Genomic DNA, 17,729 nt, shown 5'->3' on the forward strand with positions numbered 1-17,729 from the left:
CTTACAAATCAGTGGGAGAAATACGAACAAAACGCAAGTTGCAATTAGTGCATAGTGACGTTTGTGGTCCTTTTCAAACTGAGTCACTTGGAGGAAAAAAGTACTTTGTGACTTTCATTGATGACTACTCCAGATGTTGTAAAGTGTGTTTCATAAGAGAAAAAATGGAAGTCCTGAGCAAGTTCAAAGAGTTTGAAAGAATCTTCTCAAATGAATGTGGACAGGGAGTAATAAGACTCAGAACTGACAATGGTGGGGAATACACATCTAAAGAGTTTCAAGAATATTTGAAAGCTCAAGGCATCCACCATGAAATGACTGTACCACACACACCACAGCAAAATGGTGTTGCAGAAAGAAAAAACAGAACTCTAGTGGAATCAGCTAGAAGCATGCTATCACATGCAAAGTTGCCAAACACATTCTGGGCAGAAGCTGTTGCTACTGCAGCTTACATACAGAATAGGCTCCCAACATCTGCTTTAAAGAACGAAACACCCTATCAGAGATGGTATGAAAAAAACCCAGACATTAGCCATATGAAAGTATTTGGTTGTGTTGCTTATGCTCATGTTCCAGACACAGAGAGAAAGAAGCTGGACAAAAAGGCAGTGAAAGTTCGTTTCCTGGGATATGCAACCAATGCAAAAGGCTACGACTGTGGGATGAGGAAAAAGGAAAAACACTGATTCGACGAGATGTGGTCTTCAATGAAACAGAGTTTAAATGCAAACAAAGTGAAAAAGATCTCGGTTTGGGGAATGAGGTGACACTACACACGGGTGAAAGACAAACAAGTACTGAGGAGACTGTCACCAGTGAGGCTGCAAAAGGAGATCAGCGGATCAGAAGACCTCCAAAGAGATATGGATTTGAGGAGTTTGCTGATGCAGCTACAGTTGATCATTATGCAAACATCTGTTGTGTCACAGAACCAAATACACTAGAAGAGGCTATGTCAAGTCCAAATGCAAAGGAGTGGAAAGAAGCAGCTGATTTGGAATATGAGTCACTGCTAGAAAATGGCACATGGGATTTAGTGGATCTACCAAAGGATCGCAAAGCAGTTGGATCAAAATGGGTCTTTAAAGTTAAGCATCACAGTGATGGACAAGTGGAAAGATACAAGTGCAGACTTGTTGCCAAAGGCTATTCACAGATTTATGGTGCAGACTATGATGAAACATTCTCTCCAGTTGTACGATTTGGTTCAATTCGTACATTGTTGTCATTTGTTGTGCAAAACAATCTAAATGTGCATCAAATGGATGTTGTGACTGCATTCTTGAATGGACACCTGGAAGAGGAAATCTACATGGAGCAGCCAGAGGGTTACATCAAACCTGGGCAGGAACATCTAGTGTGCAAACTAAACAAGTCAATATATGGACTGAAGCAGTCTCCACGTTGCTGGAGCAAAGCTTTTACAGAGTTCATGAAAAGTATTGGTTTTACACAGAGTACTTCAGATCAGTGTGTGTTTGTTAGAACAGGTCAGGAGTTGGAAATATTGGCTGTGTATGTTGATGATCTGATTTTGATTACAGAATCAGCAGAGAGCATGAAGACCTTAAAGGACACTCTGAAGAAACACTACAAAATGAAGGACATGGGTGAGCTATCCTACATTCTGGGCATCTCAGTGGTCCAAGACAAGGACAAAAACCATGTTATGCTTCATCAGAGGCAGTATATTGAAAACATACTACAAAAGTATGGAATGGACAGTGCCAGTCCAGTAGCAACTCCAGCTGACACAAATGTCAAATTAAGAAAGAGTGATAATGTCAGTCAACCTGTAAACCCAAGCATGTATCAGTCAATGGTTGGAAGTTTATTGTATGCTGCCATGGCCACACGACCAGATATTGCACAAGCAGTGAGTGTGGTGTCAAGGTTCAATGCAAATCCAAACACTACACACCTGACAGCTGTGAAAAGAATCCTGAGATATTTGAAAGGAACTCTAAACCTGGGGCTCAAATATCAAAGAACAGAAACAGGAACCTTGGTTGGGTATTCAGATGCTGATTGGGCAGGTGATCAGGACGATCGACGTTCTACAACTGGAAACATCTTTCTACTTGCAGGAGGTGCAGTCAGTTGGCTTAGCAAGAAACAAGCAACAGTTGCACTTTCAACTGCAGAGGCTGAGTATATTGCTTTGAGCCAAGCTGCACAAGAAGGAGTTTGGTTAAGACAACTACTAACTGAGCTTGGAATGGAAACCACAGCAACAGTGATCCTGGAGGACAATCAAGGAGCAATTGCAATCGCAAAAAATCCAGTCGATCATGCAAGAACAAAGCACATAGACATTCGTTACCACTACATTCGTGAATGTGTGCAAAATGGACACAGGAGCTTCCATGAAGGCTGATATGTTAACCAAACCGCTGCCTAGACAAAAGTTTGAGTATCTCAGAGGGAAGATTGGACTGTGTTCAGTTTAAAAGGGTTATCATATGCTTAACATGCCTATACTATGCTTATGTTAAGATGGTGAGCATTTAACTGTAATGAAGAATAATAGTTTTGTCTAAGATGGACACAGTACATTTTTTGTGTGAGTTCAAAACAAAAGAGAAAATGTTTATTTTCTAGTAACACCGTGATATAGGTGCATAATGTTGTTTTTTGAAAGAAATAAGCAATGGCAGTCAAGTAAGTGAACTCCATGGTAAAATTAAGTGGGAGTGTTGTAATAGTAATTTTACAATGTATGTTGAAGAGATATTACTGCCCTCTGTTGGTGTGTCTGTGCATTACAAGCAATAAAAGGTGTTCGTTAAAAACATCATCCCCAGGCTCGTACGAACTGACATGGGCACTGAGAACGTGTTGGTCAGCAGTGTTGGTCAAGTTACTTGAAAAAAGTCATCAGTAACTAATTACTGATTACTTCCCCAATAAAGTAATCCCGTTACTTTACTGATTACTTATTTTCAAAAGTAATTAATTACTTAGTTACTTAGTTACTTTTTAAAAACACGATTTACAACCTGAAGAGGTGATAAAGCGATAGATCTTTCAGCCCAATTCTACTTTTTCTACATAATCCATCATACAAAATGTAATCAAATGGAAAAGTCTCTTTTTTTTAAACTTGTTTTATCAGTTTTAATCTTTTAACTTTATGCATCAAGCAAAAATTTAATTATATGCAACATTCTCTGACTTGAATAAATTAGTTTAACATTTAAACCTATTGTCTACACATTCCAGCACATAAAATAAAATATTTTTTGTGTTTACACTCACTCTTTCAAATAGATGTAAGTAAAACACAGCAGAAAATAAATAAAGTCAAAGACTCAGTGGTCCTGTTGCTCTATTTTCACCTGTAAAGCAGGACTGCGGTAGGCGGAGGTTTACCCTGGTGCAGGTGTGCCGCGGTCAGTTGAAGAATCCGCGAGTTTCTCTGTGAATTTCCCATTACCTCGTTGCGCACTCGGTGCTTGCTTGGAAGTTTAGGGGTTTTTTTCGCTGTAAAAAAAAGTTTTCTTCCCACGCACGATGGACGCTAAAGTTTTTGTCACTTTTTATGGAATCAAACTCAAAGTAAGGTCAGTACTTCCATGCTTTAAACGCTGCACGCTCATACTCTCTCCCACAATCGATATGTGATCCATTGTTGATCTGCACACAGCTGTTGTCACTAACGGTGCACTCGCTTCCGTCACTGTCGTGAGACATTCTCGCAAAAAATCACGGTTTTAGTAACGCAGTAACGCAGCGTTACTACGGGAAAGTAACGGTAATCTAATTACGATTTTGCAATAGTAATCCCTTACTTTACTCGTTACTTGAAAAAAGTAATCAGATTACAGTAACGCATTACAAGTAACGCGTTACTGCCCATCTCTGTTGGTCAGAGACCTCCAGCGTTATTTACGGAGAAGTGACGGGGATGATAGAGCAGGAGACAGAAGCTACATCACAGGCGCAAGTACCGCAAACCAGAGAATTGAGAGCTGGTGGGGAGTGATGAGAAAAGAAGGAGTCGAGTCATGGATCAAGCTTCTATGAGAACTGAAGGACGAAGGATTCTTCTTTGGGGATTTGATTCATCTGTCACAGTTCTGCTTCATGCCAATCATTCAGGTAAATGGCCCATATTATGATAACCAGTGGTGGTAATTAATTACATTAAATTACGCTGTTTTAGCAGTAAGGGTAACAAAATAATCGTTTACATAGTTAAAACGACATTACCTTTACCGAACGGTAAATGCAATGTATTCCTAACGTTGTTGAAGTAGGTCAACTGCGCTCTGTATGTGCGTAATGGAGGCTGAAGCATCAACCCAGCCAAAGTTTTTAAATCAGGGAACACTTTGCCAATTGAACTGATCAGAAGTCAGCACGACTTAAATGTTGTTTTTTTCTGATCGGAGGACATTATCCTTGTCTGCGCTCATTCTGCAGCAGTTATGCTGCAGCTACCGATCTGTCACTGCCAGTCTGTCAAAAGCAGTCAGAGGCTTCACGCATCAGTAACTCTTCAGCGCTCTATCATTGGTACATTCAGGTCTGAGGTGATATTGGATCCCCTCATGGGATTGAAAAATATTGATTTTGTCACCTGTATTATGCGCATAAAGTTGAAAAGCTTTGCGCATCCGGACCAAGATTAGTATTAGTATAAAGCCCAGATCCCACAACTCAGTGGTTTGCCTGGTGTGGTTCTTTCTTTTCTTTTTTTGCAATCACTCCCTCTTCCTTTGGTTTTCATTAAACTGCATCCAAACATTGCTGCTTTTCAATTCATTTAAGGATGCACCACACTTATTTTCGACCATTTTACAAATGCCTTGTATTACAGCTCTGACCCAATTCTTGTTTCTTCATCAGGAGGTATTGAATGACATCCGGAGTGTTTGGAATGCTCACCGTATAAGGCCCTCAAAGAATAACAACGTGCCCTGTGGGATACCTGATGTCATGTACATGGCCCCTCACCTTTGGGGTGCAGAAGACTGTCTCGTTCCACTGACAGAAGATTTGACCTTGTGTAAAAATAGCTGCACTTTTGTTAGTTCAGTCCCATGTGATGTGCAAGTATTTGATTTGTGCACAATAATAATGGAGGAATCAAGCTTGGAATTCCCATCTACCATGTCCCAGGCCCTTGATTTATATTTTCATCTCAGGGATACAGTTCGTTCACAGTTATTTGAGGCTACTTAAATGGACACAAACATACAAATGTAGTACATTTTGTACTTCAGTACGTATTCCTACAGCTTAATGTACTTATTATTAAGTAATTATTTTTCTCCAGTGTGTACTTATCTTGTCTTTGTATCAAAATTATCAGAAAAGACTGTATAACATAATTTTCATTTTATCCATGTCAGTAAATTAACTCATCATGAAGTGTTGCTTGCTCTTGGTAGCTACAAAGCGTGGAGTATTAAACTAAAATATGATACAGGTTAGAAAAAAATAAATCCTTTTGGGATTGAGTTAAACTTATCACACTGTTAAAGCATCAAAAGTTGTTCATAATAGTTTTTGGTACCAAAAATGTGTTCATTTCTAACAAAAACAAGAGCACCTTGGATAACAACCACATAGACTGGCAATATATCTAATGTTGTGATCAATTAGACAAGAAGACCAAGTAGGCTAAAGTGTAGAATCATAGTTGTGTCACCAATGCTCCAAATGTTTCTTGAGCCTATAATTTTGTTATTGTGGAATAGATTAAAGCAATCCCATGTTTGATAAAGAACGGCTTCTTTTCTTAAAAATCACAGCACGTGTATGACATTATAGAATGAGTAGTTAAATAACTTTCAGCGGTGTCATTAGACATGTTCATGTTTAAAGATGTATAGAATGTAACAGAGAGGACAAAGTTTTGTACAAATGAGAATGGTTTACTGGTGTCTTTCAAAATACACCATACTCAAAAACAGGTTGTATTTTGCATATAATAACAGGATAAAATAACAGTTATTTCTAAAATGTTATACAAACCTCTTTACAATGTAACCAATCTCTGTAATTGACAACTTTTCTTCTAAACCCATTAGGAACATAAAGGTTCACATTCTTGTTTCTATTAAGATTTCTGCAAACATCTGAAATACTTTAATATAGAACATGCTTAATCAGTTGGAATATGGTATTTGTAATGGTGTTGTACTTATGTATGTATATACAGTAGACAGCACTCAGCAATCTTCCAGTTTGTAGAACTGTTACTGTATGCTATATTGGAAATATTTGTTACTCTTCCTGTAGTAAAAAAGTATTAGAATGTTAAAATTAGTCATTTATTTTGGCACTAACCAGAAACACAGTAACAATGTGTGCAGCAGGAACAGATGCACTTCTATGTTTAGTGTATGGATTCCTACCAGGTGAAGCACTGAAAATGTTATTTAAATATGTATATGTATTTTCAAACTGGTGTTGTTTTGTGGTCTCATTCCCCAAGCAATTTGTTGCCTTATTTTGTCCCCAACACTCACTGCTGCTTCTGCAAAATCAGAGTGCTAAGTGCTGTCTACTACAGGTAACTCCACTTCCAAAAACCTGAACATTCCCTTTAGCTTACTATTTTAATTGGGGGGAGAAACTAAGAAAGCAATTACTGACCAGATGAAAAAAAAAGGCTGCACATGAAAAAGGCACAACGGGCTACACTGTTAAGAGAACTTAACCACCCAGTCTATTGAACATTCACATTCATTCCTTCATGTTACTGTTAACTACACCCGTGTTTCTATGAACTGTTAGGGTGGAAAACCTAAAACGTGTAGGGCAGAGTGCCTTGAGGACCAAGGTTGGGTAACACTGACCTACACCACATCCATCACCCACATAGAGCTTGCGAGAATGCTGTTAAATTCACTGCGAAAGTCTGGATAGCTGTGATAACCAAGGGGCAGCTTTAGTACACATTCACATGTGTGGGATTGTGGTCTGCGGAGGAAATCTGTAGTTTCTATGAACTCAATTAGTATGGCTTTATCCAACAGATTGGATCCTGTACAGAACCGCAGGAAAAGCTGAAGATAATTGAAATCAATTTCTCCAATGTGTCTTTTCAGGTAACGAGAAACTGTTGACTGGGCAGCTGTCATCTCCTCTGGAAAGATTAGAAGCTCCTTCACTGTTTTTACAGTCGGTTTTTTTTCTGCTATGAAATGATGCAGTCCTTCTGGTGGGAGTAAACCAGCTACAGAACCCACAACGGGACGCCAGCACTTGATTACAAACATTGGGGCCTGAATAAGTACTTTGTGTCCTATCTGTGCCAAAACAGGGAGCAGTGTGTCCTTGGTAGGAACCTGCTTGCACTCATGTGCATCAAGTACTTCCAGCAATTCATCTGTATCCACTGAATTGAAGTCATCCAAAGCCTTCAGGAGAACAGATCGCTCTTCTTGTGAGACGTACAAAAGAAAGGAATCTTTTAAACTACTGGTTGTCGAGCCGTACAATATCTCCTCCAGAAAGGGTATTGCAAGCTTCACTGGGAAGTAACCAGCTTGTTTCCACCCTACAACAAACACTCTAGCTATAGCCTGCCATTCTTCACACTGAAAGTCATGCCGGGTGAATGGGACTTTCACCTCAACTCCCAATGTGCAGCTGTCATAGAAATCTCTACAACTAAGCTGACCACTCATTATGTTTGTGTTTTGTTTTTGTTTTGTGGTTTTTTGTTTTGTTTTGTTTTTTTTTCTTGGTTTGTGTGTTTTGTTTTTTCTGTGTCTGTGTGGGGGTGTGGGCTTTGAAACTCTCCACATCTCTCTTGTACACTCAGGAACTGTTATCTTGTACTCCAGGGTTTGCTACTCGTATTATTAGATTGGACCCTTTATTTTTTCTTTTTGTACACCCACTGGTACTCCTATAATTATGAGGTGGGAGTGTATGTTTCATATTGTTTTATGTTCTTCAAGAAGAAAACGGCATATTGTTCAATTTGTCTTTTGTAAAAATGGATGCAGAAACTTTAATAAAAATATCTGAGGAAAAAATATCACATTGATGAAAAAAAAAGAAAATAAAAAAGAAAATAATAAAAAAAAAAGAAATCCATCCAAAATTCTGTCAGGCAGTCCAGCAAAACACCACTTCCTTCCCCCTGTTCAAGCTCTCCATTTGGTGACAACATTTTGATATTGACCTCAGATGAAATAATGTTTGAGTCCTTAAAGGCACTGATCAAATCAGTAAGACAATGACCTCTTCTAACAGTCAGTATTACGGGACAAGATCGTGGTTCAGGGGTTGCTTGGTCAGGAATATTGGCCTCTCCTGTCAGCCCCGGTGAGAGAGACAATGTGTGATGAGGTGGATCCGACTCTTTTTCTGTAAACAGTGTTTCAGGGTTTAGTTCAACCACACTAATATCCACCATGTTATCCCCACTAATAATAACAACTGCATCAGAATCTTCACTTTCACCTACATTTGGCAGACCATCCCATGGTAATGTGTCATTCAGTTCCAAATATCCACTTATGGAAGCTCCATCATTAATTACAAAGTTTGATGGTTCTGAATTTATGTTTTCCACCAACAGATCATCAGCGGCCTGATTAGGTTCATTGCCAGTGAGATCTACCACAGAGGGCTGGGTTATTGCATGATCGGCCTCTACGTCTTGGGGATGCTGTTGTGTTTTCTTTCTGGTACACAGATAAAGTCGCAGAATTTTGACTTTACTTTGCTTATACAACTCATCAACTGTACTGGAAGCATCCACATGCATCTGTGAGCTCTCAATATGAGTTGAATAGTGTGAAAGACTTTTGGGTTTTTTTGAGGTGCCATTGGGGAAAAACAGATTTTCAGCCATAAGTTTGATATTTGACACTGTTTCATTTTTATCTACAGATAAATGCCTTGTTCCACCACCACTTACAGACTTCACCTGTTTGAACCCACCCTTCTCCTCATCAAAATCCATCCAGCCAACCTCAATTCGTCTCACTGTTCGTTTTGCATTTGTATTTTCTGCCCACTGAGACAATTTCTTTTTAGGAGGCATTCCCTCAACTCCTGTCAGTCTATGTCGTAGCCTTGAGAGTATAGATTCTTTCCTGGATGGTGACGTCCGTGACAGTGTTGCTTGTCAGCAGAAGGCCACAGTGGAGACTCTATCGCCAACTTTGGGGATGTACTTTGCCAGGTCACTGTCTGTCATTAAGGGAATGACAGTTTCATCAATCTGAAAAATATAAATAACAAATTAATAAAATTGTCAATATTAAAAAAAAACAATGAATACATACAACTGCATATTTTAGAGTTGTTTTTTGCTATCTACTTTTGATAACAGATACTTTTGGTAATGTGGTACACATTTGTCCAACATAAGATGAACAAAAATTACTTTTAAAATTACTCTTTAAACATATCACGTCATTAATTAATGTCACTGATTAAACAAAAATATGAAATTCAATAAATATTTTTAGAATGTGCATAGCAAATTGTGGATTGCGGCTCTCCGTTCAAAAACAAACACACAGACACACACGCACGCACACAGCAACAGCTGCAGTGGCTTACATTCTCATCTTCAAGTTTCTTGATCACATCTTCTTCAGCTTTACGCTCTGTTAAGAATTCTCGCAGCCGAGACCTCTAAACCACATGAAAATGAAATAAGTATTTTTACACTCAGTTATAAATTTTATGTAGCAGATTTTTAGATGATAGCCTACCTATAAAATCACTTTATCTATGGCAAATCAGAATTTGATAATGATTGTTTTATTACTTAGATATTATCTATGGTAATGAGGAATGGAGCGATCGTCTACTTGGAGTTTAAGTAGTTCAGCATGAGCAATGACAACCTGCATCAATACAAAATCATTCCGATCACTGTATGCTTTATTAGTTCCCTTGGCAACGTGATACCCGCAGTGAGCTACTGTAACTGCAAGGCATCATCATCATCATCCGGTGATGCATTGAAAGCTACGGCTCATTTAGCATGTATTACCTTAACAAGTGTGACTCACATGATGCTACTTTCAAAGGAGATGTTCAGCAAAAAAAAAGGCAATTTTAAGATGCTTTCCATCTAAAACTGTTATTATTGTCCAGACCAGATTAGTTGCACCAGCTAGTATGGTGATGTGGCCAGGGTAAAAGAGAGACACCTTCGTGACACAGAGAACTAAGGTTTTATGTTGAACATACCTCGTTTATTAGTAGCCTTCAGCCTTGCTCTACTTTGAAAGTGTGCTGCGGGGCCGCCGCACGTCCTACAGTTAAAAATGAGTTTACGGCTACATATTAGCACAACAAAACAACGTGTAGTAACAACATGAGGATACAACATTTGAAACGTCAGCAGATACCCTTTAGAACATAATAACAATATAGGTCTGAATAAATAACTGCCGAATTGCGGGATAACAATATGAAATAAATATAAAATATAATACACTCACCTTAAGGACATCACCAACAGCAAGGACTCCGTACTATGGCTGACGCAGGTTCTAGTGAATGTGCCCTGGGATGATATATATATATATATATATATATATATATATATATATATATATATATATATATATATATATATATATATATCTCATCAAGTGTTTCGTGGCCACAAATAAGTATTTCGAGGGCACGTTATACCTATTTCGTGGCCTCGAAATGATATTTCGTGGCCACAATTTATTTATTTTTTGGACCATGTCATCAGAGGGGCTCCGTATGAATCAGCTGATTTTTCTCTTACAAATTTGTATAGATTAAAACTACTAAAAGTGAGTACTCCAGTAGTGTTCGCCCTCTTTGCCTGCTAATAGTCTAGCTCTGGTATCACCTAAAATATTTCTATTTATTTTTATTATTACTTTATTGTTTTATTGCTATTATTAATCATATTATCCACGCTGCTTCTGATTTTCTTGCATGAGCTTCTACTGTCGGTAGATGTCGCTGCCTCTCCTCCTCTCAGCTAAGTGTGTCAGCGTTACCGGGGGACAGGACAGGCGCATGTTTCCCTGCCTCTCGTGTTTTCCCTCATTCTGCTCTCCGCTATTCAAACCTCTGAGAGGGAAACCACACAGTCCCAGTCTGAACTCCACTCTCTCCACGCCGGTCGATCGCCAAAGTACTGGAAAATACCCCCGGGGAGCCACCTTTTTTCTTCTACTTTTTTTTTTTAAATCTTTTTTTCCTCCCTGCGTATAAGCACCGGGATACAGAACTGCAGCAGAGTGGCCGTGCTGGTTCCAGAGATGTCCTGCATGCGGAATATGGTGAGTGCCAGTTTGTTTTTCCCAATCTTGCCGTTATCTGCTTCCACTGCTGCGCATGCAGAGCTGCAGCTGGAAATTGTGTCAGTGCATGGTGCGTTGTGGTCAATGATGATCCAATAAATCAATCAATAAATAAAAACTTAAGACGTGAAAGGACCGCGCTTGATAAGCTTGCCTGTGCAGATTAAAGCCTTTAAAGTGACACAGTGTCGCTCTCCCAAAGTTTTTAGCTCCTAAATCAGGGTTAATCCTTACGGCTACCCAGCCGTCTGCAGTGCTTTCACCCTGTCAGTGAGTATGTTAAAGAGAAGGGGGGTTGGTGGACCCATATATTTTTGTTCTTTTTAGCCTTTAACTCTGGTCACTTTGCAGCTTTGGTGGTCTCCTGCACTTCTACTGTTGGGCCTGCACGGTTGTAAATGTTTGGCTCTCTGTTTGATGCCCAGGAGTTTGGGGACAAAAGCTGTTTCTCTGTGAGCGTCTGTGTTTGGATGGCGTGGGAGGGGGAAGGAGGTTGGTGCCTGTGGGGGGATGTCTTGGGGACTGCCAGGCTGTCGTCGTGGAGACCAGAGGCCACAGGTGACCTCTGACCCGAGAAGTCGCGGAGCGTTGCAGAAGGAGTCCTTTGACTGCCGTGGTTATGGGCGTATGCTGACGCAAGAGCAAGCGCACATCAGAGAGACAAGTGCAGGCTGTTGTTGGAGACTGCGCGCTAACCATTCCTGTAATTTAGGATTGGAGGTGATGGCGGGGTGATGCTGCTGTCTCTGCTGCTGTGAGATTGCGCTCGTCACTGCATGGCAATCACCCAGACAGCTTAAGTGCTGTTTAGGCTTCAAGTCGCCACATAAAAACACATTCCTCCATGTGATCACCCAGGAGATAAAATTCTGCAATCAGAGCTTTAACCTCTGTGTCTGTGACAGCAGATTGCTTTCATGTAGTTTGTTTTTTGTGTGTGTGCAGAAACTTGTTACGCCAATCAGTAAAGAGAAGTAATAATTTGATAACTATTTGAAGAATCTGCAGAGCAAATATAACGATCTCTCTTTTGTATCAGTGTAAAACTAATACCTTGGCTGTCACACTGTATATTGATTTAAGCTCAAATAATCCCAAATGATCATGTGCTCTCGATCTATTAAAGAAAAAAAAGGCTGTGACACTATTTATAGGCACATTGTACACTCTAGAATATTAAATCTAAGCTCTATGCGGGAGATTGTTGGATTTTTTTTAGGGCTTTTTATTTATTTCTTTTGACACAGTCAGTCTTTGGTGCTCTTCTCTCAGCAGAATCAGCCAAACAGCTGATGAGAGCTCCTCGTTCAGCTGTTTGAGCTCTGGGGGACTGATGCTCCCCCCCGGTGAGTGTGCGTTTGTGAGTGTGCCTCTGTGTCTGTCTCCCTAAACCACAAGCAGCTGATGAAACACATATTCTGCTGACTATTTGGTGAGCGTAGTAAAGATTAGAGGATCCAGATTGTGGTCCATCAATCAGACTGATGTTTAGTGGGCTCTCCCAGCTCTGCACTCTCATACTTTGCTTGTTTTAATGCAGGCACCAAAGGTGCAACTGAATGTCCTCCCCCCCAAATGTGCTCCATACGATGCAATATGCTGTTTATCTTGATATTATTTTGTGGCACAAAAGTGCACAGAAAGCCAATCATGTGTACTACACTCAAGCAGATGGTGGAATGGGGAGAGCACAGCAGTAATGGCACAGTCCTCCTCATGTGATATTTCCCCTCAGGCTAGCCACCTAATCAAACACTAATCAGCTCTCCTTCCACTCACTGGTTTTGCTCCGCCTCAGCGTTCCACAGATTTCCCCTTTCCTCCAACCTCTGTTCTACTTCTCCTGATCCCGAGCTTATCCCGTACCCTATTCTCCTTGTGCGTTTTGTGTGCGGTCATCCCCAAAACTCCATGTCTGATTGCACTAAGGTGAAAGTGTCATGTTCTTACACTCAACACTCCTCCCCTTCGCTCATCCCTCTCCCCGTGGCTTGGCCTGATCTGCACTCAAGGCCGTCTGTCACTGCAATTAAAGCCAGGCCAGGTTAAGAAAATCACTGCAGGACCTGGCCAAGCATGCAGGGCTGCCAGCCTTTATTCTGCCACGGTTTGATTTAATGCTGTTTAGCTTTCGAACCCACCACAGTCAAGAGTAGTTTCTATCAGGAACTGTGTAAGTAACTGGCAGCAAGTTCTGTGTAATTTCTAACCAGTGTGTTAACCATGTGAACCACAATGCTTGCTGCATTAGCATGGCCCCTGTTCTCACTCACAGGTTACAAGTGCCCATACAGAGAACACACCCAAGTTAATCATTGGCCCCGAGTGGCAGGTGTTTCCTTATAGCTGGAGATTAATCTTTGGGAGTATTTTACCGTTCCTGCCACTTCCTCTTAACAGATTTTGAAACTTAAATGCAGCAAAGTCACAACTTCGCAAATTAAACCTGCAGAGCAGTGGTTGTGTCAGTTGGCTAACACTGATTCCGATTGTTTATCTATGAGGTAACATGGCTGCTATGCAGGTTTAATCCTAAAGTTGTCCAGCGCTATCTGCCAGAGATATTCTGAAAGTCCCCAACTTTCACACTTTCACATAAGTACTGCAAAGTACAGAACATCACAGATTCATGATGTATAACAGGTTTAAGTGTAAGTGTGAGTGAGCATGGGTGGATTTGGCATCATCGGGAGTTGGCTTGGTGGCCCACACTCATTTCTGTCAATCAAAATCAGTTTAACTGCCAGACTCACTTTTTGACATTTAATCCCTGCAAAAGTGTACTTTGCCCATTATTTGGTGGTATATAACTGACTGCGTGGTGAGTTGACCTCCCAACTGACTGCTTAACAATTACCTCATCCTCATGAGACAGACCGAACCCTTTGACCTTCAGAGGGGAAAGGTCTGAGAGTGTAGGAGGCCGGACAGACCCTTTTGTCTTTAAATGTCACCAACTCAGAAGGATGACGTGAATAGCTCCGCCGCTCACTCTGGCATCGCCTCATCCTGGGACTACACACTCGTTTATAGAACGCAACATTTTCCCGTGAGTCAAATGCAACCTGTTTACCTCATCTCAGCCTTATCGCTTGCTTGTGTTTTTATTGATCGGGCTTATCTCCCTGTGAGAAGCGCTCACACTCACCTCCTCCCTGTAGTTATCAGCAGCAGCGGTTACCTTCTGTGTGTGTCTGTTGCGTTGCGCTCAGCCCGTGTCTCCTATTTATTCTGAGGAATTGTAGTGTTGCAGAACAAAAGGCCATGAGTCAAAGCCCTCCTCTGTGAGTGGGCATTGTTGTATTCATATCCGCGTGTACAAGTAGCGGTCGTCGAGGTAGCCGCGGCTCTGCTCTCTCCAACGGCATTTCAGTTTGCTGTCACATCGTGTGCTCTCAAAAGAAATCAACGTGGTGGTTTTAAAGGTTACAGTGAGCTTCCATGACCTCCTAGTGTCTCCCTTATGTCTCACAGGTAGTTAAGTGGATCAGCGGTGAAGACTTGTTGAGGCTGTATTTCTCTTTTTTTATTATGTCATTTAAAACCAGGAGCTTGTATGAAAGTATGAATATAGCCGCTGTAATGTCACCCAATGGTTAGTGAACTCCTGTTTTTATGGTTCGATTTTAGCTTTTTTAATTTTTGGAACCAGATATGTGGGGGCAGGAGGGTGAAGTGCTAAAGCTGTATTTGGCTTTTACACTCATTCACTCCCTGTATAGTGTTTGGAAGACCAAACACAAGCAGACAGCTATTGATATACACTCAGCAGGCACTTTATCAACTGCCCCTCATTGCAAATATCTAATGTAAATATCTAGCCAATCACATGGCAGCACCTCATTGTATTTAGGCATATAGACGTGGTCAAGACGACCTGCCGAAGTTTAAACCAAGCAGCAGAATGGGGAAGAAAGGTGATTTAAGTGACTTTGAATCTGGCGTGATTGGCTGAGTATTTTAAAAATTGTAGATCTACTGGGATTCCCCACAGAACCATCTCTGAGGAATTATCTGAAAAAGGGAAGATACCTAGGTAGTAGCAGATCTCTGGAGAAAATGTCTTGTTGAAATCAGAGGTCGGAGAACAATAGCAACAGTAACTCTAATTACTACTTATTACAACCGAGCTATGCAGAAGAGCATTTCTGAGTGCACAACACGTCAAACTTTGAAGCAGATGGGTCAGAGCAGCAGAAGACTGCACCAAACGCCACAGCTAAGAACGGAAAACTGAGGGTACAATTCGCACTGGGACACCAAAATTGCACAATAGAGAACTGGAACAAAGTTGCCTGGTGTGATGGGTCTCAATTTTTTACTGCAACGTTTTGATGGTGGAGTCAGAACGTGATCTAAATCAGCAGTCCCCAACCTTTTTTGCGCCACGGACCGGTTTAATGTCAGACAATATTTTCACAGACCGTCCAAATAAATGCAACAAAATAAAATGATACGACCAAGACAAAAACTGTGGTATTTTGCAAATATAATAAGAAACGCAAATTCCCTGTGTAAATGTTTAACTTTATTAGCAGCGTCCTCCTGAAAACCGCCAACAACATCTACCCCTTAATGCATTCTGGCCGCTATAGTAACGTGTAACTATTTCTTTTAAAATGAGCCGTACAACTACAACACGAGAAAAGACCCAGGGAAACTGAGTCAATGATAAAAAACCCTGAAAAATCATAAAATTTTACACCCGAGCCGCCCTCAACTCTCGCGGCCCGATACCAAACGACTCAAGGACCGGTACCGGTCCGTGGCCCGGGGGTTGGGGACTGCTGATGTAAACAACATGAAAGCATGCCACAAAGCTCAGATCATCTCAAACTAGTTTCTTGAACATGACAATGAGATCACTGTACTCAGTTGGCCTCCACAGTCAGCAGACCTCAATCCAATAGAGCGACATTGTGGATGTGCAGCCAACAAACAAACTGCATGTCCTCTCAATATTGACCAAAATCTCTGAGGAATGTTTCCAGCACCTTGTTCAATCTGTGAATGAAGAATTAAGGCATCACTGAAGGCAAAAGGAGGTCCAACATTATTCCATTTAATATTGCTTCACGATTGCGTACCAGCTTTTCATAATTATTTCACTCTGTAAACCAAATATTGAAGGATATGGAGCCCTTATTGTTTTTAATTTTAAGTTTCGTTTAATTTAACATAACAAAGACTTTGAGGTCTAACATGTGTAATCTGTACACACATAACTTCTTTTATAATATAGCCAACTAAACAAGCAAGGCTGAAATTGTGTTATAAAATGCTTCTATTCCCTTTCTTCTTTATTGTTTTATTGATACATTCAACAACAAAAGAAAGTGACTACAAGAAACGTTAGAGACGGGTCATGGATAAAAAAAAAAATCATGGACATTCTTACACCTATATATACCTATATATATACCTATATATATATATATATATATAGGTATATATATATATATATATATATATATACCTACATATATATATATATATATATATATATACATATATATATATATATACCTATATATATATATATACATATATATATATATATATATATATATATATATATACCTATATATATATATATATACCTATATATATATATATATATATATATATATATATATACATATATATATATATACAGGTATATACAGGTATATACAGGTATATATATATATATATATATATATATATATATATATATATATATATATACCTATATATACCTGTATATACCTGTATATATATATATATATATATATATATATATACCTATATATATATGTATACCTATATATATACCTATATATATATATATATATATACCTATATATATATATATATATATAAAAAAAAAAAACACCCAGCACGCCCCTGCGGGCGGTTTATCCTTCAAGCTCAGGTCCTCTACCAGAGGCCTGGGAGCTTGAGGGTCCTGCGCAGTATCTTAGCTGTACCCAGGACTGCGCTCTTCTGGACAGAGATCTCCGATGTTGTTCCCGGGATCTGCTGGAGCCACTCGCCTATCTTGGGAGTCACCGCACCTAGTGCTCCGATTACCACGGGGACCACCGTTACCTTCACCCTCCACATCCTCTCGAGCTCTTCTCTGAGCCCTTGGTATTTCTCCAGCTTCTCGTGTTCCTTCTTCCTGATATTGCTGTCATTCGGAACCGCTACATCGATCACTACGGCCGTCTTCTTCTGTTTGTCTACCACCACTATGTCCGGTTGGTTAGCCACCACCATTTTGTCCGTCTGTATCTGGAAGTCCCACAGGATCTTAGCTCGGTCATTCTCCACCACCCTTGGGGGCATCTCCCATTTTGACCTCGGGACTTCCAGGTTATACTCGGCACAGATGTTCCTGTACACTATGCCGGCCACTTGGTTATGGCGTTCCATGTATGCCTTGCCTGCTAGCATCTTGCACCCTGC

The 17,729-nt window shown here is 40.2% G+C and overlaps 1 protein-coding gene and 1 long non-coding RNA gene across 2 annotated transcripts in view; one reads left to right on the forward strand and one right to left on the reverse strand.

Moving 5' to 3' along the window:
- Window positions 1-5,570: 5,570 nt before the first annotated feature.
- LOC143421797 (uncharacterized) lies at window positions 5,571-10,493 on the reverse strand. The gene is made up of 4 exons (XR_013101382.1): window positions 10,434-10,493; window positions 10,180-10,244; window positions 9,541-9,615; window positions 5,571-9,196 (listed from the first exon to the last, which is right to left on the reverse strand). It is a non-coding gene; the product is annotated as an uncharacterized LOC143421797 (long non-coding RNA).
- A 509-nt stretch (window positions 10,494-11,002) lies between these two features.
- Window positions 11,003-17,729, forward strand: part of n4bp3 (NEDD4 binding protein 3) — a 37,146-nt gene continuing 30,419 nt past the window's right edge. The window contains exon 1 of the mRNA XM_004541055.6: window positions 11,003-11,258. The gene's annotated coding sequence lies outside the window, so the exon portion shown is untranslated. The remainder of the gene's footprint in view (window positions 11,259-17,729) is intronic.

This window comes from Maylandia zebra, linkage group LG2 (genome assembly GCF_041146795.1).
Source record: "Maylandia zebra isolate NMK-2024a linkage group LG2, Mzebra_GT3a, whole genome shotgun sequence".
Taxonomy (NCBI): Eukaryota; Metazoa; Chordata; class Actinopteri; order Cichliformes; family Cichlidae; genus Maylandia; species Maylandia zebra.